Genomic DNA, 22,833 nt, shown 5'->3' on the forward strand with positions numbered 1-22,833 from the left:
CGATGAGGAGGGAGCTGTTCGGCCTCTTTTTCATTGAAAACTTCTTCAAAGCCCTTGTATTCTTCTGGCACCTCTTGGGCATTGATAATACAAACGGATTGTTCAGTTTGACACAACGAATAGGCAGGATTCACTTCTCGCATTCCTTCATGTTTCCCAAAACAATTTTCCAAACAGTTATCTGAAATCATTTGAATGGATCTGGTGCTCCAATTAATCGTTGGGTTGTGCTCGGTGAGCCACGGAAGTCCTAAAATCAATTCGAACTGAGGGGCGTCTATAAGGTTAAATTGAATCTTCTCTTCATGCCCATCACTCGAAATAAGTTGAACGACTTGGTGTGGCTTACTATGGGGCCCGAAGATAGGTTTGTGCCATCCACAGCCCAAACCGGTTCACTCCTGGTCTTCTTCATGGCTAGTAGGCCCACTCTGTCGACAAACTTCAGGTCACAGAAGTTTCCAGTCGCTCCCGAATCTATCATCACTGAGACTTCCGTCAGAACAATGTCTCGAAATTTCACCCTCATAGATAGTATCAAATGAGGTGTCGCTGACTGTAACGTGTTGGCCCCCCTATGCTCTTCTGGAGTTTTCTTGATTAACGCATCCACCTGTTCAACTCCGCCAACAGGTGGTGCCTCTAGTTTTCCTTCGGCATGAAGGTCGTTTTAGGTTTCTTGGGGCAAAGTTTCCCGAAATGGCCACCAGTACCACAGTACATACATAGATTGTTTGTTCTTCTTTTCTCTTTCTCCTCTCTGGTTAACGGACCACGAATAGTGCCTATTTGCATTGGTTCTGTCCCAGTATCTCCATCCTGACTCCGATGATTCTCTGATCGAACTCTGTCAAATCTAGGAACGGCTGGTCTGAAGTCTCTCCTTTTCTCGCCCTTTCTCTCACCTTGCCGAAAATCCAACTCCAGCGCGAGATCCACTAGTGCCGAAATTTCAGTTGGTCTATTAGGTATGGCCGCCAGCCCGTCCTTTAACTCATCCTTCAGGCCTCTGTAGAAAACTGCCGCTCTCTTACTCTCCGGCCAGTCGGTCTCCACTACGAGCTTGTTGAATTGTGCCAGATAAGACACCAAATCCCTATTACCTTGTTTTAGGTCCAACAGTTCATTATCCGTCGCTTGGGATATTCTTCTCCTGTCGAAGATTCGTAAAAATTCCTGTCTAAATTCTTCGTAGTTTCGCAGAATTGGGTCATTCTTGGTGATTAATGGTAAGGACCAAGCAGCAGCGTCCCCGCTCAGATACAAGAGTATAAAGGCGACCCTGGACTGTGCGTCTGGAAAAATCGAAGGGCGACACAGGAAATGCAAAGAGCACTGCGTAATGAATATCTGTGCCTTTTGTGGGTCCCCGCCAAATCTCTCTGGGGCAGCTAGCAGGATGACCGGGGATAGGGAATGAATAACTTGGGTAGTCATTCTATTGGAACTCCCTGACATGGACCCCGTTAATTCCTGCTCTGGACTAAAAGGCTGTCTAATTTTTTGCGCCAACTCTGCTGTTTCTTTCTTAGAGTTTATTAACTCCGACCTAAGGTTTCGATTTTCCTCTCTCAAGTCACTCAGTTCCTTTTGTATGGTGTCTAGAATTGCCCCTAAGTTTTGTACGTTTATCCCCTCTGCCATCTCTGTTTGGGTGCTATAGCAACTTGGGCACTTCACTCTGTCAGGATCGCAGAAAACTCTGTGGAATTGGACTGCACAGGAACAGAGATGCCGATTCCCGAATCCACTCTGAACAATAACCCAGAGCCCACAGAAAACATGAGTTTCTAAGCCATCATCCCGAGAGAAGGGGGATTGGATAAAATAACAAAAGAGAGAGAAGAGACTGTCTGGCAGGTTCTTGTCTTCAGATCCGGGCTGCAGATCTTGTCATGACTAATGCAAACAGGGAAGAGAGAAACATAACATTAGCTCCTAACTCTACCTCTCTAACCTATCTAAATTCCCTATGGGTTCTGACCTACCAAGTAAACCTCCAGAGCTAGCCTCTCTTCTGTATCATCAGCGTGCATTAGAATTCTAGTAGCTGAATTACACCTTCTCTCCGTGTGTCGATAGAGTATGACTATTTATGTCTTTTTCTTCGTACTTTTCTTTCGTATTACAATGTGTGAAGTTTTTGGCTTTCTTTTGACTTGACTGTTCGATAGTTCATATAGATATTAGTAACTCTCGTGACTAAATCTTTCTCTTCACAAACTAGTCCTTCTTGTTCAATAAGTTCTCAGGAGAATATCTGACAACAAGGTTCTTCGGAATTACGTAATTCACAGTCTACTTTTTACATGCTCCAGGACAAACTTATCTACGTATAGTTCTGTTCTCTCTTTTCACAGAGAAACGGAGCGCCGACTCCTCCTCAGCTGTCAGTGGCAGGCAAACAATGCGTCACAGATAGCAGGTAATATCGTACTGCAAAGTTCTCAGAATGATCTTCTCTTGACTTGGGAGATGGGCTGGGGAACTCTAAAGGGAAAAACTATGAGAACGGGACTTAGAATACTTCTTCACACGAAACTCCTAGATCAGCTTCTACCTCAGGCAAGATACGCGGTGAAGTGCGCAGCTCTCCGGTTGACAGCGCCTCACCTCAGCTGCGGTGATGATGAGGCGGGAAGACTAGAATGCTAACTCCACGCGACTCTGGCGGCCATCTTGGAGTGCCGGAGTCGCATGCATGCTGACCAAGAACCTCTTCCTTGTCGTGCATTTTCTTTCAAAGAATGTTCCATAGTGATCATGTTCAAACGAGGGGTAAGGGTTCTGACAGACTGGATCTCCTCCTGCTTCTTTGGTGCACGTTTTCTTGGTGCCCAGCAGCCCGGCAAACCTCACTGAGACCGCACTCCCCAAGCCCAGGGCCTAAATCCTGGGCCGCGGACGGCAGCACCCAGGGAGCGCCCAGTCAATGGCCACACCTCACCCCTGGCCGCCGCCTTCTACACACCGCCGCCGGGGGCCTAAAACCAGAGGTCCCGGCTGCTCTGGCCTGGAGCAGGCCCCAAATCTCTGCTCTGCGTTGCACGCTTTCCCGGGGCCCCAGAGCACTGCAAATGCCACCGCGGGTTGGCCTCATGAGCCGGAGCGTGAATCTGCACCGCTGGACCCTTTAGCAGCATGGGGAAGCAGGATAACTGACGGATATGTTATGGGCGGAAAGGAGCTTTACTAAGCTGCGTCCGCCATGTTGGCCTGCTTAGCCACGCCCCCATGTTCTACATTTTAATTATACAGCAACCTCCCCTATGGACTACCTAGTGTTTACCTCAGGGGTGACTTATATGGAATAAAAGGGGAGTTTAAGGCTTGGCAAGGAGTTTGAAATGCCAAGTTGACATGGCTCTGTGGCACTGCATTCAGGCGGCAGTGGCAGGCCTCGGAAAGGTTTTAGAGTGCTTATTAGGTGGGTGGCACAAAATGCGCTGCAGGTCCACTGGTAGCATTTAATTTACAAGCCTTGGGTATATGTTATACCACACTACAAGGGACTTACAGGCAAATTAAATATGCCAATTAGGTATATGCCAATCAAACCATGTTTAGGGGAGTGAGCAAAAGCGCTTTAGCACTGGTTAGCAGTGGTAAAGTGCACAGAGTCCTAAGGCCAAAAAAAATCAATTTAGAAGAAAAATAGGAAGAGGAATGCAAAATAAGTTTGGTGTTGAACCTGCACAGATTAAACCCAGATCAGTTGACTGGGGGTGAGTGCTTGCAATGTTCAACAATCCATCCATCATCCCCTTTGGTTTTGCTTTGTTCGCCTTAAGTTGGCAGGGTGTGCCCAGCCAAGGGTCCCTTGCTCACTTTGCCACTGGATTCAAGCTAGCCTAGCTGATGACGGCTGATTAGCCAGAAACCGGTCCCAGGATACTTGTTTCTGGTCCAGGGAAGACATGGCTTGGCAGTTTTGGGCTGGACTGTTCCCATGAGGCACAGGGTCAGACTGATTTGCATATGGTCATCTATGAACTAGGGTGGCAGAATGATCTAAAGAATGATGATGGATTAAACCCAGATCAGTTGACCGGGGTGAGTGTGGCTCAGGGGTTAGAGGCGGCAGACCCGGAAGCTGAGATCGGTCCTGGACCAGGGTTCAATTCCCCGCCTCGGCGGGTCTTGGGCTAAAAATTCCACGGACTCGAAAATTCTCGCTCCGGTGCCTTCTCGACTCACGGGTTCACACTCTGCGACTCTGGGCAATAGCTTGCTTAATCTCCACAACGGCCCCTCGCGGCGGGATGCCTGACTTTCACCTTGTGGATACCCTGCTGGGGCTATCACACAGGGGAATATCAGGACGGGTTCCCTAAGCAAGCGCCGGGACACCCACTGCGGGTAGCTGTGCGCTATATAAGCTCAAATACATTTACATTTACATTTACATGAGTGCTTGCAATGTTCAACACTCTGTCCATCATCCCATTTGGTTTTGCTTTGTTCACCCTAGTTGGCAGGGTTTGCCCAGACGTGGGTCCCTTGCTCAATTTGCTACTGGATTCAAGCAAGCCTGGATGATTACGGCTGATTAGCCAGAAACCGGTCCCAGGATGCTTGTTTACGGTCCAGGGAAGACATGGCTTGGCAGTTCATGCTAGACTGTTTTCATGAGGCACAGGGTCAGACTGATTTGCATATGACCATGTCTGAACTGGGGTGTCGGAGTGAGCTAAAGATTGATGATGGATTAAACCCAGATCAGTTGAAAGGGGGTGAGTGCTTGCAATGTTCCACACTCTGTCCCATTTGGTTTTGCTTTGTTTGCCCTAAGTTGGCAGGGTATGCCCAGACGTGGGTACCTTGCTCACTTTGCCACTGGATTCAAGCTAGCCTGGCTGCTAATGGCTGATTAGCCAGAAACCGGTCCCAGGATGCATGTTTCGGGTCCAGGGAAAACATGACTTGGCTGTTCGGGCTGGACTGTTCTCTTGAGGCACAGGTTCAGACTGATTTGCATATGGCCATGTCTTAACTGAGGTGGCCGAGTGAACTAAAGAATGATGATGGATTACACCCAGATCAGTTGACTGGGAGTGAGTGATTGCAATGTTCAACTCTCCGCCCATCATCCCCTTTGGTTTTGCTTAACCTGCAGAGAGTGCCAGGTCCAACATTTATGTTCCTTCTATGTAACTGCCTCTGAGATATCTGGTTTCATTACTTAATTGTGTACAGTGGGGGAGGTGCTTCGCGGGCAACCAAGATGGCCGCGTGAGCTCGGAGCTCCGAAGACCCTCCGATCCTCCGCATTGATCCTGTTAACTATCCTGTCCCACGGTGGTGGGAATCAGTTGCGGTGCTGATGCTGATGCGGGGCCCGTTCTCCAATTGAAGATGCGGGCTTCCTGTACTGAGTTACACCGTCGCGAAACTTGGTGACGACGACGCCATAACAGCCTGGCATTGTGAGGGAGACGGTGGCGCTTCTACACGGTGGCATTTCGAGAGGGGATGAGCTGCCTTGCTTAGTGCCGGTGACCGCACTGCTCTGACTGGAGGCCTGACGTTTCGTTGGGACGGTGAAGGTGATTGTTGACTACGACCGTCTGGTGGTGGTAGTGTTGGCTTGACCCCGTCTCGGGTCGCACGATCCCCGTCACCCATCATGGCGGGCAGAGGAGACCCGGACAAAGGGAAGCCCCCGAGAGTCAGCAGGAAACCTTCCCTCTCGCAACCCACCATTTCTGAACGCTTCTCCCTTTCTAAGGGCTCGCCTGGTGCTTCGGGCCGTACCAAAGACTCACACCGAGATGTGTCTCCGGAAGATACTGAACCCACCCTCCGGGACGTGATGGGAGCCATTGCGGGCGTAAAGGCCGAAATGCATAAGAAACGCGAAGTGTTGTCGCACAAGGTTGATACCCTCACGATTGAACTCATCAGAGCCGACCTCGGGAAAACGAACGACAGGGTCAAGTCGCTCGATATTAAGACGTCGAGCCTGACTACTGACATGTCTGATGTACAGTCGGAGGTTTGGGATCTGAAGGCTGCCAACTCGATGCTTGCCCGCCGGCTCGATGATTTTGAAGGTGCGGGCACGGCGCCAGAACGTCCGCATTATAGGTGTACCGGAGGGTGCGGAGGAGGACGCTGCCGATCTGTTCGTGGAGGAACTGGTGGTGAAGCATTTGGCTCCCAGTGGCCTGAGTAAGTTCTTCTCGGTGGAGCGAGCGCATAGACTGCCTGGTGGCCCACCGAAATCGGGAGCATCACCGCGCCCCATCATTGCCAGACTTTTTAACTACAGAGACCGAGATGTGATCCTGCAGGCATCAAGGAGTGGCGGTCCGTTGAAATTTCAAAACGCTGATGTGAATTTCTTCCCTGACTTCACTCAGGCTGTACAGAAGCGCCGACAAAGTTTCATGGGTGTCAAACGGAGACTGAGGGAGATGGGGTTGAAGTAGTCCATGCTTTATCCAGCGAAGCTTCGTATAGAACATGGTGCTCGAGCGGTGTTTTTTGACTTGCAGGAGGCAGCTGGGGACTGGCTGGACACTTTGCCTCAACGTCGGACTACCCCTGATGATCTGTCGGAAGAGGCGTCGGGCGGCCCTGGATCTCAGGAATGAACTGTGCCTCTTCGGATTTCTTTCGGTGGAGGGCCCTGCGGATGCAAGCAGTCACTGACTTTTGTTTTCTTTTCCTATTTCTCCTGTTTTTTCAACTTTGGAGGGTAACGGGGGGTGATAGGATGTCTCCTTTCTCCTCTGGGGGCTTTTTGTAGGTAAGTTATCGGGGGCGACAGGCACACTGCTAGTTGGGGGGGCTTTTTAGTCTAATGCAGGGGTGCAGGGTGGGGGGTGGTTGGGTTGTGTGTTCCTCTTTTGCTTTTCCTCTCTCTTCCTATGGCGAGGCTATTATTGTTCTGATTACAACGCTGCAGTGGCTGTTTTCTGGGGGTGGTGGTTGATACGGGGCATCTTTGATGATGGGGGGGAAGACTTTAAATGTGCTAAGTTGGAACGTGAATGGGCTGGGGGTCGCATTAAACGTGGGGTTGTGTTACAAATGTTCAAACGTTGTGTACCCGATGTTATTCTCTTGCAGGAGACTCATCTCATTGGCAATACTTGTCAGGCTCTTAACGAAAAGGGGTTCAAAATGGTGGCCCATTCCGGGTTCTCTTCGGGGTCCCGGGGGGTTGGGATCATGGTGCGCATGTCTCTCCCCCTGGAGGTGAAGTCCAAAGTGATTGGTGATAGGGGCCGCTATGTTGCTGTGGTGGGCAGATGGGAGGGACGCACCCTGGTTTTGGTTTCCGTTTACGTCCCCTCGGGTTTGCAGACGACTACCTTTCAGGATCTCGGAGGCACCATTTTGGGCCTCCCGGAGGGATTGCTAATACTGGGTGGGGATTTTAATTCTGTGGTTTCCGGAAACCTTGACCGTTTTCCGTCCAGAGATCTTCGCTGTGCGCAATCATGGCTCCCGAATTTCATGAGTACTCTGGGCCTTATCGACTGTTGGCGGCTTTTACACCCTGCCCAGCGGCAGTACACCTTTCACTCGGGCGCACACGGTAGCCTTTCCAGAATTGATCACATCTTGGCTCCGACGGTTCAGGCATCGACCGTCTCTGAAGCTCGCCTTATGGCCAGAGGTATATCGGATCACTCCCCTGTTTGGGTATCCTTTGACTTTGGTATTGCGGCGACGACTAGGGTGGCGCCGGTCAATCCCTGGTATTTCCGCAACCCCAAGACTCGAGACCTCCTTGCTAAAGCCATTGACCTGTATTTCACTGAGAATACAGGTACGGTAACGTCGGCCCTCTCCCTCTGGGAGGCCTTTAAGACTGTCCTGAGAGGGGAAGCTTTCTCTCTGATAGCCGAGGTGCGCAGGCGAAGGGATGAGGACATGGTGCGGTTGGAGTCGGATATTGCAGGTCTGGACTCCCAGTTGGCGTTAGGCCCGACGCCCAAATTGTTGCACGCTCTCTCCCTGAAGCAGTCGCAATATCGAGCCACTGTCACTGACGCTGCCAAGGCGATGGGCAGGGAACAGCAAGGGAGGATTTACGATGCGGGAGACAAGGCGGGCAAGCTCCTTGCCTGGTTGGATAGGAGGGAGTTGGCTTCCCGTGTAGTGCCTGAGATTTTGGGCGAGGACGGGGTGGTTGTTACTGACCCCAATGCTATCGCCTCGGCTTTTGCCGACTACTTTGAGACGGTTTACACCTCAGTCTCCACCCTGACTGAATCGGACTCGGCCTCTTTTCTGGAGAGGGTTGAGCTCACTTGCCTGTCGGACACCGAGCGTGACAACATGGACCGGGGTATTATGGCAGATGAGGTGGCGCTTGCGATACGGTCCCTGCGCTCCGGCAAGGCTCCCGATCCCAATGGTCTCCCGGTGGAGCTTTACAAGATTAGAGCAGATACAGTCGCAGTGCCCCTGCGGCGTATGTTCTTGGAAGCCTGGGAGGTTGGTAAACTCCCACTAGATCAGCGCCTGGCCACCATTGTGGTCATTCATAAGGAGGGGAAGCCCAGAGACCTTTGTAGATCATATCGCCCGATATCTTTGTTGAATGCCGAACCCAAAATCCTGGCTAAGTTGCTGGCCAATCGGCTCGTGGGTGTGATTGCAGACTTGGTCCATCCAGACCAGTCGGGCTTTATACCCCACCGCAATACTGCCCTTAATCTTCGGAGGCTTCACGCTGTCATGGCGCGGGTGCACGTGCTCTGTGAGCCGACTGTCCTGGCTTCACTGGACGCAACAATGGCGTTTGATTCCCTCGAATGGAACTATCTCTGGGCGGTATTGTCCAAGTTTGGGTTTGGCCCCGACTTCATAAGTTGGGTACGGCTTCTATACTCCTCCCCGCTGGCCAATGTAATGCTCAATGGCCGGATGTCTGCTTCCTTTGCCTTGCGCAGGGGTACTAGACAGGGTTGTCCACTATCTCCGCTCCTTTTTGCCATTGCGCTTGAGCCGCTTGCTGCCTGGATCCGCACTCACCCTGACATCAGTGGGATCAAGTGGTCGCCGGGATTTGAGGATAGAGTCTCGCTGTATGCAGACGGTATTCTGCTTTACCTTACCTCCCCCTGTCGGTCTTTGATTGTGATGTTTGATGTACTGAGTACTTTTGGTGGGTACTCGGGCCTGGTTATCAACTGGTCCAAGTCCTACCTATATGTGCTTCGCGGAGACACTCCACGTCTTCCTAGGGGCTGTGCGATACAGGTCTCGCAGCAGGGATTCAAGTACCTGGGTATCTATATTTCAACGGATGCCCGGGCACGCTACGCTAACAACTTGCTTCCCCCTCTAGTGCGCCTTCGGCGCGACGTGGAGGGTTGGAAAAGATTGCCGCTGTCCCTGTTGGGCCGAGCGGCATTGTTCAAGATGATGTCCCTGCCGAGATTCTTATACGCGCTTCAAAACACACAGGACCCGGTCCCTTCCAAATACTTCAGGGAGATTGAGGGTTTACAGCGTACCCCTTTGTGGGAAGGTAGGCCGCGTATAGCCGTAGTTAAGCTGACCATTCCGTGGTACGACGGCGGTATTGCCTTGCCTGATGTCCGACGGTACTACTGGGCCTCACAATTGGCTGCTCTTAATCATGGCTTTTGGTACGCCATGGATCGCTGGCTCATGAATGACGGGATGTACTATAGAGCGTTGTACTCTAGATCTCTGGACGGAAAATTGACTGGTCCCACCAGGACCGCTGTACATATATGGAGGGCCATTACGAAGGCACTGGGGTGGAGGGATAGGCTCACTATGGCCACTCCCCTTTATGATTCCGACTTGCTGGGTAGGTTGTGGCACTCAAAAGGGTTTGACCGGTGGGATCTCATCGGCATCTCCAGGGTGGCTGATGTGATGGCCAGAGGGGAAATTAAATCTTTTGAGGCTCTACGGGCTGAATTCCAACTGGGTGCCACGGAATATTTTAGATATGCACAGTTAAGACATGCCCTTACGTCTACCCTGCCTGTTGGTGAGAAGGTCCCCGAGTCATCCCCGCTGGAGGATAGGGTGCTGGACGGCCATATGCCGGACAGCGCCATTTCCCTGACTTATAAAAAGCTAATAAATGTTCGGACGGACCTGTTGTTGAAAGTGCGTGATCAGTGGGGGAGTGATGGGATTGAGTTGGATGATGAGGATTGGCAGTGTGCGGTATCCTCCCCCAAGGAAGTAGCAATTTCAGCCAGGTTGCGCTTAGTTCAGCTGAAAATACTCCACAGGGTTTACGTCACTGGCCCCAGGTTGATTCATATGGGGCTTTCCCAGGATGGCCTTTCTAGGCGAGGGTGTGGTGCACTGGCCACCTTTATGCATACCATTTGGGAATGCCAGGCCATTGCCTCCTATTGGGAACGGGTGCATGCGGTTATGCGTGACGTGACTGGTGTTGATTTGTCTGCGGAAGCTCGACGCTGCTTGTTGAACGTGTGGGGTCCGACTGACTACAATAATGCACAAAACCCCCGGGTCATGCTAGGCAACATGGTGGCCAAGAGAGATATTGCTCAGAAGTGGGGCGCCCCGACCCCCCCCTCCGTGGGTCTCTGGAAAACCAATATGGACTGGTGCATGCTTCGTGAGAAAACTGTTTACCTAGCTCGGGGTAAGCCCAAGATGTGGGGGATGGTCTGGGGGGCATGGAATGCATACAGAGGCGATATTTGTGTACCCCCTGACGAAGGTCCGCTGCAGGTCCGTCTTTCACCCTAGCCATTCCCTCCGCCCAAGTTTCATGTAAAATAATCCTGTTTTTTCTTCCCCCCCCCACCATTGTACGCTCTTTTTGATATGTTTAGTTCAAAGTGCTGGAAGTTCCCACTCGTCCCCTGGATTTGTGCTCTACCGCTTCTCTTTTCTGCCTTGCCACCTTTTTCTTTTCCCCTTCCCCTCATAATTTCTTCTTCTTGTTCCTTCTAGGTTCCTAATTTGTTCCTTAGGTTCATATTTGTATTATAAAATTAAACCTGATTACTCCTTGAACTGTTTTGTGCGCATCTTTTCTTCGCTTTTATAATGCTGCCTAGCCTCCGGGATTCAAGGCTGAATAGCTATGTACATTGAATCACCAATAAAGGTTTTCCAAAAAAAAAATAAAAAAAAAATTGTGTACAGTGTGTGTGTGTGCTTTGGAATACTTAAATCAATGATACATTTAAATGTTTTATCATGTTACTTCCGAATTTGTGAATGTTTGCCGGACATATCCTTTCAAGCCATGTTTATTGTAAAACCTCACTAAAGTATATAAAAAGTGATGGACAGAATACTTGAACTAATCTCAGCCACTTGTAAATATTACTCAGGGCCACATCCCAGTCCATCGTTCTTTGCACACCATGCTACCTCAGTTTGGATCCAGTCATGTTCAAATCAGTCTCGAATCTTCTTCAGTGGTAATTGTCCAGCTTGAACTGCCAGGCTGGACCCTCCCAGGTAATGAATGGGGAGGAGGCCTGAGTGATTACCAGTGGCTGAGCTAAATACAAGCATTCCATCCATCACCTTGTTGTTTTTGCATTTGATGCTCTAAGGGCATCCGGTATGTGAAGATGAGGCTCATTGTGTCACTGGAACATAGATATACCTGGCTGAAGAGCCCTAATTTGTGAAAAACATGTCTTGGGTAGCAGTTCAGGGATGACCCGGCTTGGCAGGTCGGACAGGACGGTTCTTAAAAGGAACAGGGTCAAGATTGATTTGCACATGGCTTTGTCCAACCTTAGGTGTAATGGTGGGTGAAGAACGATGGACTGGGATGCGGTCCTGAGCAATTTCTAGCAGCTGAGATTAATTCAAGCATTTAATCCATCCCCTTGTTATTTTTACATTGTAACATCTCATCATTAGGCACACTCAGACGAGTAACCATATGCGCCCATCCAACAATATGCATGTCTGGTAATAAAAGCTAAGGAAAGGGTCATTTTGTGCGTAGCAGACTTCTGGACTATTTTTTGCTTTGTCTGCTCCCCATGTTCCATCCATTTTGATGATTATTCTAATTTGACTAGCTTCATTCATACAGTGCTTCACAACATGCACCCTAAACTCTTAAGCAAACACTAAAAATAAATATCCCTGTCTCAATGTATGATCAGAACGTATTTGCGTTTTTTCCAAGCAAGAGTTCCATGCATCCAAGGTCAAGGAAGTGATTATAAGTAATAAATGGAGCATTATCCCTGTTAATCCTCTGAAGTGCTTTGCTGCATTAGTTTACTTCGTGGTTCACTATTGTGGACAGTCAGACATTCTATTGGACGTGTTGCTTTGGGCAATTCACTCTGGCTTCAGCTTAAACTCCCCTGTGTCGTAGTTCACTTTTTAATGCCCCCTTTCGGTTTGTCAGGGTTTATATAGGGTGCATTACCGCTAATCTCATTGCAAAATAGCAATCTGAACATGAATTTGCGTGGGCGCCATACGCTGAAGTTTATCATCAGACACAATATATGAATGCTTCGGGTGTTTGTGGCATACAAAGGTCAGTTTCGAACACTGACCTCTCTTAAAAAACACATATGAAGGTCCCCAGCGTAGCTGTTGAATCTGCCCCATTCTATACACATTGCAGGCTGCGTCATATGCTCAGCTTGGTGTAAAATGCATATGCACAGTCTGCAAGATCTCCTTTAGACTGAAACACAAACTGAGTATGAAATCCCTATCCTGAAAATCTGACAGAGAGCAAACAAAATTAACCAGTTTTGCACATCGAAAGAGAAACAAAAGTTGCACCTTTGCACCATGGTGCAAAGGGGCCTGTGTTGTCGGCTGGATTGTTTCTGTGCATGAAGGGGCGCCTTCCTGCACAGAAACAATCCTAAGCGGTGTTTTCCTCCGTCTGTGTGTGCTGCATAATACAGCACATATAGAACGAGAAAAAACTAGCAGAAATAAAGGCATTTCTCCTTGTTACGCCTCAACTCAGGAAGTCTGAGGTTCTTGGAGCTTCCCCAGGATTACATGCTCTTGTAAATCTGGGGAAGATTCAAAATCCATGGGTGCTGCATGGAAAAACCCTATGCAACGCCCATGGAACGCCTCCAGAGTGCAGAATAAGGCAATGCAGTGATTTTTTGCTGCCTTTCCTTACTCCACATCTAAGAGTCCCTTCAAAGCCATGCATAGTTGCTTTCCATTGCCTCGCATATATGATTTTGTAATTTACATTGCCGTGGCGTCATAAAAAGTGACGCTCCGCTGCGCAAGGGGCTCATAAATATGCCCCACAGTGTCTATTGACTGCTGATGGAGAAAAGATAAGTAATGGGAATCATGTGTGCTTAACTGCCTAATATATGTATACATAGGCTTGATTACATAAACTGCAGAGAATTACCGCATCCGTTCAATAAAGATACAGTGGTGTAAATAGCATATGATTATGAATTTTTACTGTACCCTGCGATATCGCTATCACTGTACGTTGTAAATATCGCATCATAGGAATATGTATTTAACATGTGTGATATGTACCACATTCACAACATATCCCATACAGAAAGCCATACACATGCTAAATTTCAGGAAGCAGACGTTTTACAAGGCACAGAGATTAAAGACAATTCTCCCTGAGAAATAACTGCTGACAACAATAAAAATTCCCAATGCACCGATGTGTACAGCATCTGAAGCCTGCAGAAACATTTACAATTGACTGGAGAGATAACCATGAAAGGAGGCGACCATTTTGCCCACCCATGTATGAGAAAACAAAAGGTTTGCAATCCACATCCATCCTTCTAGAGGAGTCATCAGTGGAGTAAACAAGGTACATCTCTGAAGAGGATGGACACACCAGGCAAGATAAATATGCATATACAGATTAGGAGCTAGAAGCACTTGCTGCTGGGGTAGTGAAGCGCCACAACAAATTCTTTGGGGCACTTGACCGACCAAAGGGGCATATTATCAAGCAGGGCGTTACAATTATCACTGTTTTAGCGGCAGAAAACTGCATCTAAAGCGGCGACAATGGGCTTCATAATATGGCCTCGTGAATTCCAATAGAAGCCCATGTTCTGGTGTGAACATAGGGTACTAGTGTAATTCTCCAGGGCATACTATCAAGCCCATTATCGCCGCTTTAGCTGCAGTTTTCTGACACTAAAACAGCAATAATTTTAACGCCCTGCTTGATAATATGCCCCATAGTACTTACCCATCTATTTAAAGAAATCACATACACAAAAATGCATTCTCATTCCAATGTGTAATATGAGGAATAGTGGTGTAAAGAAATGTTATCAGGATCTGACAAGATGGGTGCATGAACTAGTGTTGCAAAAGGGAAATTAAAGAAGCACGCCACAGGAACTGGTAGGGGGACCCTTCACACAAAATCTACTCAAAGCTGAAGAGGAAAAAGTACTGTCTACAATGGAGTTGTTTGGTATCAGACAAATCAGTGGTGGATTAGAGGTTGGAGAAAAACAAGAAATATACAGGCATATGAATGTATCATTTATTAAAAACTAGTGGATGGTTATTGTCGTAGACATTCACATGTTAAATACCAACCATACTGCATCCAAGAGTACTTTCCTTGGTTACTTAGGGCAGAGTAAGCAGTGGGCTTAACTGTACATTAGGTATGAGTTGCACAAATTATCCGTTTAGTATTGTTATTGTGTACTCAAGATGTACAATACATAATTGTTCGATAATTTAGGTGCAATTTGCAGATCATAATACTCTGGCTGATCATGAGGAAGAAGTGTATTCTGTTCTTGGACCACAAACTCAATGTGTATGGCCTGATCCACGACATATAGCACTGCATTCAATGGAATTCCATTGTTTTTAAAGATATCACTTCTCCAGTCACACCACTATAATATCTGAAGAAATGTTATGCATAATTTACATCGCATAAGTGTGTTCTACATGTGCGGTTAACAATGGTATCACCAGTGACATATCTAACTAAACGTGGATTATTACTTCTTAATCTTTCTCACACAGTATAGCATTACATAACAACACCATGAGCCATGCTGCAGGCACTATGCATTTTGCAGAATTTCCCTTATCCCTTTCATCTGCAGGGATTATAGTGTTGTTGTAAAATCACATCAAACACAAGGAGATAATGGACGGAGCGCTGAAATTTTTCATACACATCCCCCAGTCACAGATCTGAGTTGAATCCACCATTGTTCTTTAACTCACTTCGCTACCCCTGTTCAGACACAGCTATATGCAAATCAGCCTTGACCGTGTGCCTCATGGGAACAGTCCAGCCCGAACTGCTAAGCCATGTCTTCCCTGGACTGGAAACAAGCATCCTGGGACCAGTTTTTGGGTAACACCCCGCTTCAGCCAGGCTAGCTTGAATCCAGTGACAAAGTAAGCAAGGGACCCATGTGTGGGCATACCGTGCCAAGTTAGGGCAAACAAAGCAAACACAAGGAGATGATGGACGGAGTGCTGAAACTTTTCAAATACTCCCCCCCCCCGTCACAGATCTGGGTTGAATTCACCATTGTTCTTTAGCTGACTTTGCCATCCCAGTTCAGGCACAGGTATATGCAAATCAGTCTTGACCCTGTGCCTCATGGGAGCAGTCCATTAGAAACTGCCAAGCCAGGTCTTCCCTGGACCGTAATGAAGCATCCTGGGACTGTTTTCGGGGTAACACCCCTTATCATTCAGGCTAGCTTGAATCCAGTGACAAAGGGAGCAAGGAACCCACGTCTGATTTTGGGGAATCCATAATCGTTCTTTAGTTAGATTGGCTGATGTGGTTCCCTCTGCTCACTGCACCACTGGATTTAAGTTAGCCTGGCTGATGAGGGGTGTTACCCCGAAATAGGTCCCAGGATGCTTGTTTCTGGTTCAGGGAGTACCTGGCTTGGCAGTTCGGACTGGATTGTTCCCATTGGAGCAGTGTCAAGACTGATTTGCTATTGGCTGGGTCCAAATTGGGGTGGCGTGGTGAGCGAAACAACAATGGATTAGACCCAGATCTTTATGACTGGGGGTGAATGTTTGCATTGTTCAACATTCCGTCCATCATTTGTTTCTTTTGTTTTTTCACCATAAGTGGGAAGGGTATGCCCAGACGTGGGTTGCGTGCTCGCTGGATTCAAACTAGTATGAGTTCCCCCGAAACTGGTCCCAGGATGCTTATTTCCAGTCCAGGGAGGTGATGGTTAGGCAGTTTGGACTGGACTGTTCCCATTGGAGCATGGCCAAGACTTATTTGCATATGGCAGGGCCCAAACTGGGGTGGTGAGCGAAAGAACAATGGATTAAACCCAGATCTTTGTGACTGGGGGTGAATGTTTGCACTGTTCAACATTCCATCCATCATTTTTTTCTTTTAGTTTTGTCACCCTAAGTGGGATGGGTATGCCAAGACGTGGGTCCCGTACTCACTGCGCCACTGGATTAAAGCTAGCCTAGCTGATCGGGGTATTAAACCGAAACCGGTCCCAGGATGCTTGTTTCCGGTCCAGGGAGGACCTGGCTTGGCAGTTCAGACTAGACTGTTCCTATTGGAACAGGGTCAATGCTGATTTGCATATGGCTGGGTCCAAACTGGAGTGGCATTGTGAGCGATGGTTAAAACCCAGATCTTTGTGACTGGGGGTGAATGTTTCCATTGTTCAGCATTCCATCCATCTTTTGTTTCTTTTGCTTTTGTTGCCCTAAATTTGAAATGTATGCCCTGACTTGGGTCCCATGCTCATTGTGCCACTGGATTCAAGCTAGCCTGGCTGAGATGAGGGTTGTTACCCCGAAACCGGTCCCAGGATGCTTGTTTCCGGTCCAGGGAGGACCATGCTTGCAGTTTAGATAGGACTGTTCCCATTGGAGCGGGGCCGATACTGATTTGCATGTGGCTGGGTCAAAATTGTGGTGGCGTGGTGAGCAAAAGAACAATGGATTAAGCCCAGATCTTTGTGACTGGGGGTGAATGTTTTCATTGTTCAGCATTCCGTCCATCCTTTGTTTCTTTTGTTTTTGTCACCCTAAGTGGGAAGGTTATGCCAAGATGTGGTTCCCTCTGCTCACTGCACCACTGGATTCAAGCTAGCCTGGCTGATGAGGGGTGTTACCCCAAAACTGGTCTCATGATGCTTGTTCCCGGTCCAGGGAGGACCTGGCTTGGCAGTTCGAACTGGACTGTTCCTATTGGAGTAGGGTCAAGACTGATTTGCATGCGGCTGGGTCCAAACTGGGGTGGCATGGTGGGCAAAAGAACGATGGATTATACCCATATCTTTGTGACTGGGGTTGAATGTTTGCATTGTTCAGCATTCCAGCCATCATTTGTTTCTTTTGCTTTTGTCACCCTAAGTAGGAATGGTATACCAAGACGTGGGTCCCGTGCTCAAGGCGCCACTGGAATAAAGCTAGCCTGGCTGATGAGGGGTGTTACCCCAAAACCGGTCCCAGGAGGCTTGTTTCCGGTCCAGGGAGGACCAGGCTTTCACAGTTTGGACTGGACTGTTCCATTTGGAGCAGGGTCAAGACTGATTTCAAGATGGCTGGGTTCAAACTGAGGTAGCATGGTGAGCAAAAGGACAATGGATTCAACCCAGATCTTTGAGACTGGGGCTGAATGTTTGCATTGTTCAGCATTCTGTCCATCATTTTTTTCTTTTGCTTTTGTCACCCTATTTGGGAAGGGAATGCCCAGACGTGGGTCCTGTGCTCACTGCGCCACTGGATTCAAGCTAGCTTGGCTGATAATAGGTGTTACCCCTAAACCAGTCCCATGATGCTTGTATCCATTCCAAGGAGGATCTGACTTGGCAGTTTGAACCAAACTATTCCCATTGGAGTAGGGTCAAGACTGATTTGCATGCGGCTGGGTCCAAACTGGGGTGGCGTGGTGAGCAAAAGAACAATGGATTAAACCCATATCTTTGTGACTGGGGTTGAATGTTTGCATTGTTCAGCATTCCAGCCACCATTTGATTATTTTGCTTTTGTCACCCTAAGTGGGAAGGATAAACCCAGACGTAGGTCCAGTGCTCACTGCGCCACTGGATTAAAGCTAGCCTTGCTGATGAGGGATGTTACCACAAAACTGTTCCCAGGAAACTTGTTTTCGGTCTAGGGAGGACCAGGCTTTGACATTTAGGACTGGACTGTTCCCATTGGAGCAGGGACAGGACTGATTTGCAGTTGGCTGGGTTCAAACTGAGGTGGCATGGTGAGCAAAATGACAATGAATTCAGTCCGGATCTTTGTGACTGGGGCTGAATGTTTGCATTGTTCAGCATTCAGTCCATCATTTTTTTATTTGGCTTTTGTCACCCTAAGTGGGAAGTGAATGGCCCAACGTGGGTCCCGTGCTCACTACACCACTGCATTCAAGCTAGCCTGGCTGTTGAGGGTGTTACCCGAAACCAGTCTAGGATGCTGGTATCCTGTCCAGGGAGGACCTGGCATGGCTGTTTGGAGTGGAATGTTCCAATTGGAGCAGGGTCAAGACTGATATGCATATGGCTGGGGTGGCGTGGTGAGCAAAAGAACGATGGATTAAACTCATATCTTTGTGACTGGGGGTGAATGTTTGCATTGTTCAGCATTTTGTCTTACATTTGTTTCTTTTGGTAAAAACAAATGGCGCTATGTAAATGGTAACAATGATGTTTCACTGTTATACAATTTTACCTTCCATGTACTTCCAAACATTCATTATGTATGTAATGGTGCAGTATTTTCTTAATTGACTATCATGTCATCAGATGAGTATGTGGTCTGAGAAAAATGTGATCTTCTTATACTGAAAACCTGGTTTAAGAAGATGATTGTGGGTCGACATCAACAGGTACCCATCCCCAATTACAACTGGCACTACAGTTAAGATCGTAATCACCAAGGAAGACAACTGCCACTCCAATATACACCTCTAAAATCACAACAAGTAATACATCATCCGCTGCAATTGGTCAGAAAATAAGCAACCACAGTGCCCAGGAGGATGATGATGCCATGTCAAATAAAAATATGACCTCTGCTAAAAAAATCTAAGAGTGATTGACATCACATACCAAACATTTTAACAAAACAGCGACTGTACCCACCGCCACTTTAAAATCAATGGAGATTGCAGCAGAAGGTAGTTTTCTAGGTATGTGTGTGAACACCAATATATTACAAAATACAGTTTTCTGCACTACTCCATAGAGTCTGTGGCCACATCAACACTAGCAATCAGTACTAGAATGGAGAGGCTAATTACACCTGAGGAACCTATCCCTGTACAATTCATTGACATTGAGCAACAATAAGAATACACCATTGATATGCAAATAAATGATGGCAATTTCAGTCCACCAGTATTTAAAGATGAGGACATATCAGTGCCAGAAATCAGCATCATGGAACAACGTCAGGTCAAATGTATGAAGTGTTATGCAAATGCATAAAAAAGCTTTAAGACGGATAAGGGTGATTAGAAGAAGCTTTCAAGAAAGGTAAAGTCACATTCTGCGCTCCCTCAGATCAGAGATACCCTAAATGAACTGCTACAGCACATGAAAGTTTCTGATGCAAAACATAGGCGTCCTGTGTTTTTCAATATTCGTACCATGAACCTCATGACAGCATCTATACTCACTATCTGTCAGTCAGATTGTGGACAGACATAATTCAGCTGGGTCAGCCTAAATACCCTGGTCAACTGCTGGAAAGAAAATCAATGACACAATTTGGGGCTCATGAAATGATGACTCTATCTATGCCATCTACTACGTCCATCTCTCCACCCTCTTCAGAAAGGAAACTGAGGTGTGCCGCAGGCTATACACTACTTCTTGGCTGAGTCAATGAGGCTTCTCCGAACAACTGGTTACTGCAGGACACCCAAGGCTTCTTTACAAACAGGGGAAGACAGGGACCACGTAGGTTCCATACATTCTCTAACTCTTCCGCGGGGAGTGGCTCTGATTCAGACATCAACCAACCCTCTACTAGTAACTCAAATTATCAGGCACAGGATCCTTTTTTAGGGGAAGGTCCCTCCAGAGGAAACAGAGGCGGGAGGAGACAACAGAATTGGGATCGCCCAAGGAGATGGGGGCGGGGGAGGTCAACGCAGGGCACATCCCGGGTCAGGTTTTATCAACCGGATACACATGGGGAGATATCTACAAGGAGGCAGACATATCGCTGGTGAGGCTCCATGATAATGAGATTCCAAGTACATCAGGGGTTACAAACCATTTAAATTCATCTGTTTCAGAGGGACTAGGCGACAATGGAGGTCAACATATTTCTAAAGTTAGCGCAGCACCATCGCATCAAATCCCCGAACACATGTCACTACTACCAATTGAAGCTACACGGGGCCCTAATTCGGAGGTACAAGTTGAAACTACTCTGGACGCTAACCGCCTGTTGACAATAGCACTCCCAAGTCAAGATACCAATACCCCCACACAAAATCTTGATCCAGTGATCAATCTATCTAATTATACCCTAACGGACGCAGAAAGAAATGTTCTATCCAGAGGGCTTTCATTTGTGCCTACAACTATCCCAGACTCATTCCAAGTGAGGTTAGAACTGCAGAGATTTTTTAGAAAAATCCGACTGAAATACTTCTTCACTAAAAATGACTCATCACCCACAAGAACGGCAACGATGTTTAGACCAGTCTCTACGTTTACACCAGCCTCATTCACCATGAGTGAAAGAATATTGGCCTTCGAAAAAGTGGTCTTAGAAGAAGTCATGCAATCACTGGAAGAACGAAGATATATACAATACAACACAAGTAAAGAAGAAAAGGATGCACTTTATGAACTGTCACGCAATGAAGCCATAGTAATAAAAGCAGCGGACAAGGGGGGTGCAATTGTGGTACAAAATACACAAGACTACATTGATGAGATTAATGGGCAACTCCAAGTGCAGGACAGTTATAGTAAGATCAGAGGAGATCCGACCTCTGAAATAAAGGCACTGATTGAGACAGTAACTAAAAATGGAATCGATATGGGCTTTTTAAGCCAGAATGAGTACGATTTCCTCAATCAACGTGAACCAAGAATTACTACAATATACACACTTCCCAAGGTGCATAAGGGACTTGAGAAGCCTCCCGGTAGACCCATAGTATCGGGTTGTGGCTCGATTCTGGAGCCTCTTAACAGATTTATTGACCACTTTCTGCAGCCGTGGGTCGCACATACCAAATCTTATGTACGTGACAGCATGCACATTATACAGCTCCTGGAGGGCCAACCATTTGACAACAAGAAACAGATGATGGTGACGCTAGATGTGTCATCTTTGTACACCTCTATTCCCCAGACCACTGCAATAGAAGTCATTACGAAAACGCTAGACAGAAGAGAGAGACCCCACTGGATACCGACTGAATTCTTGATGAACCTCCTTGAGATTGCGATGAAGAAGAATTTCTTTGTGTTTAGGAATCAATTCTACTATCAATGTAAAGGAGTAGCCATGGGGGCTACTTATGCTCCTAGTCTGGCTAACATCTTTATGGACCACTACGAGGAGGAGCATCTGTATGACCTCAGCAACCCCTACCTGCACAACATTGATGTATGGAAACGATACATTGATGATGTGCTTATGATTTGGTCTGGAACTGAAATGGAACTGAAAGACTTCTATACATGGATAAATACCAGGAATAATGATATCCAATTTACGATGACTAGCAACTCAGAATCTATTGACTTCTTGGACCTTACATTTAAGGTTGAAAATGGTCAACTGTACACAGATTTGTTCCGCAAACCAATGGGAAGAAATACACTCCTGATGTATAGATCACATCATCCCAGGAACCTAAGAGACAATTTACCCTATGGACAGTATCTGAGGGTAAGAAGAAACTGCTATAGACGCCAGGACTTCTTCCAGGCTGCGGAAGACCTGACATCGCGACTGAGGAGACGTGGATATCCATCGAGCTTGCTAAAAAAAGCGAGAAAACGCGCATGGTATCAACCACGTGAACAATTGCTGGAACCAAAGGAGAAGACAGACGGCATGAAGAACCTGGTATGTGTAACCACATATAACACTAAAAGTGCGGATATTAAAAAAACTATAAAGAAGTACTGGAACCTGGTGGCGAGTGACCTACAGACGGAGGAGCAGCCACTATTTGCATTCAAACGGGGACGGAACATCAAGGACGTAGTGGTTAGTGCTTTTCTCAATCCACCCAAGCAACAAGACTTAAGAAGTATGTTGAATTTGCCTCCGTTGGTTGGCAACCACAAATGTGGTAGTTGCAAGGTGTGCGATCTTTGCCAGGAAGGATCCAGCTTCACGCACAACTCCAGAACATACAAATTGGCACAGTTTACGAATTGCAACAGTACGCATGTGATATACACCATCACTTGTCCATGTGGGTTGCTTTACGTAGGACAAACTACACAAAAAGTCAAAATAAGAATTTTGCAGCATATGAGCCGAATTAGATGCAACACTATTGGGGCCCCACTAGTTGAGCATTATAACACCTATAAACATATGCCTGATGAGATCAAGTGGAGAGTTGTGGAAAAGGTAACCGTAGGCCCAAGGGGTGGATCCACAGCGAAGGCAATGAGCTATAAGGAGTGTAGATGGATACATTCTTTGAACAGTGTCTCACAGGGGCTTAATGAGAGAGAAGAAACAGCGAGACAAATGGGACAGCTGTGAATGTTTGGCTATGAGTATATCTGTTGCCTTATTTTTGACCAAAACATCTCCAAACATTCTAGCTTAAAAATATCACACTGTTTTCGCTAGCAGAAAATATCTAACGTTGTATGTTTTTCAAATACAATGTGCATGGATCTCGTTAACGTCGTATGTTTTTCA

Source organism: Lissotriton vulgaris, chromosome 3_1 (assembly GCF_964263255.1).
Source record: "Lissotriton vulgaris chromosome 3_1, aLisVul1.2, whole genome shotgun sequence".
Classification (NCBI taxonomy): domain Eukaryota; kingdom Metazoa; phylum Chordata; class Amphibia; order Caudata; family Salamandridae; genus Lissotriton; species Lissotriton vulgaris.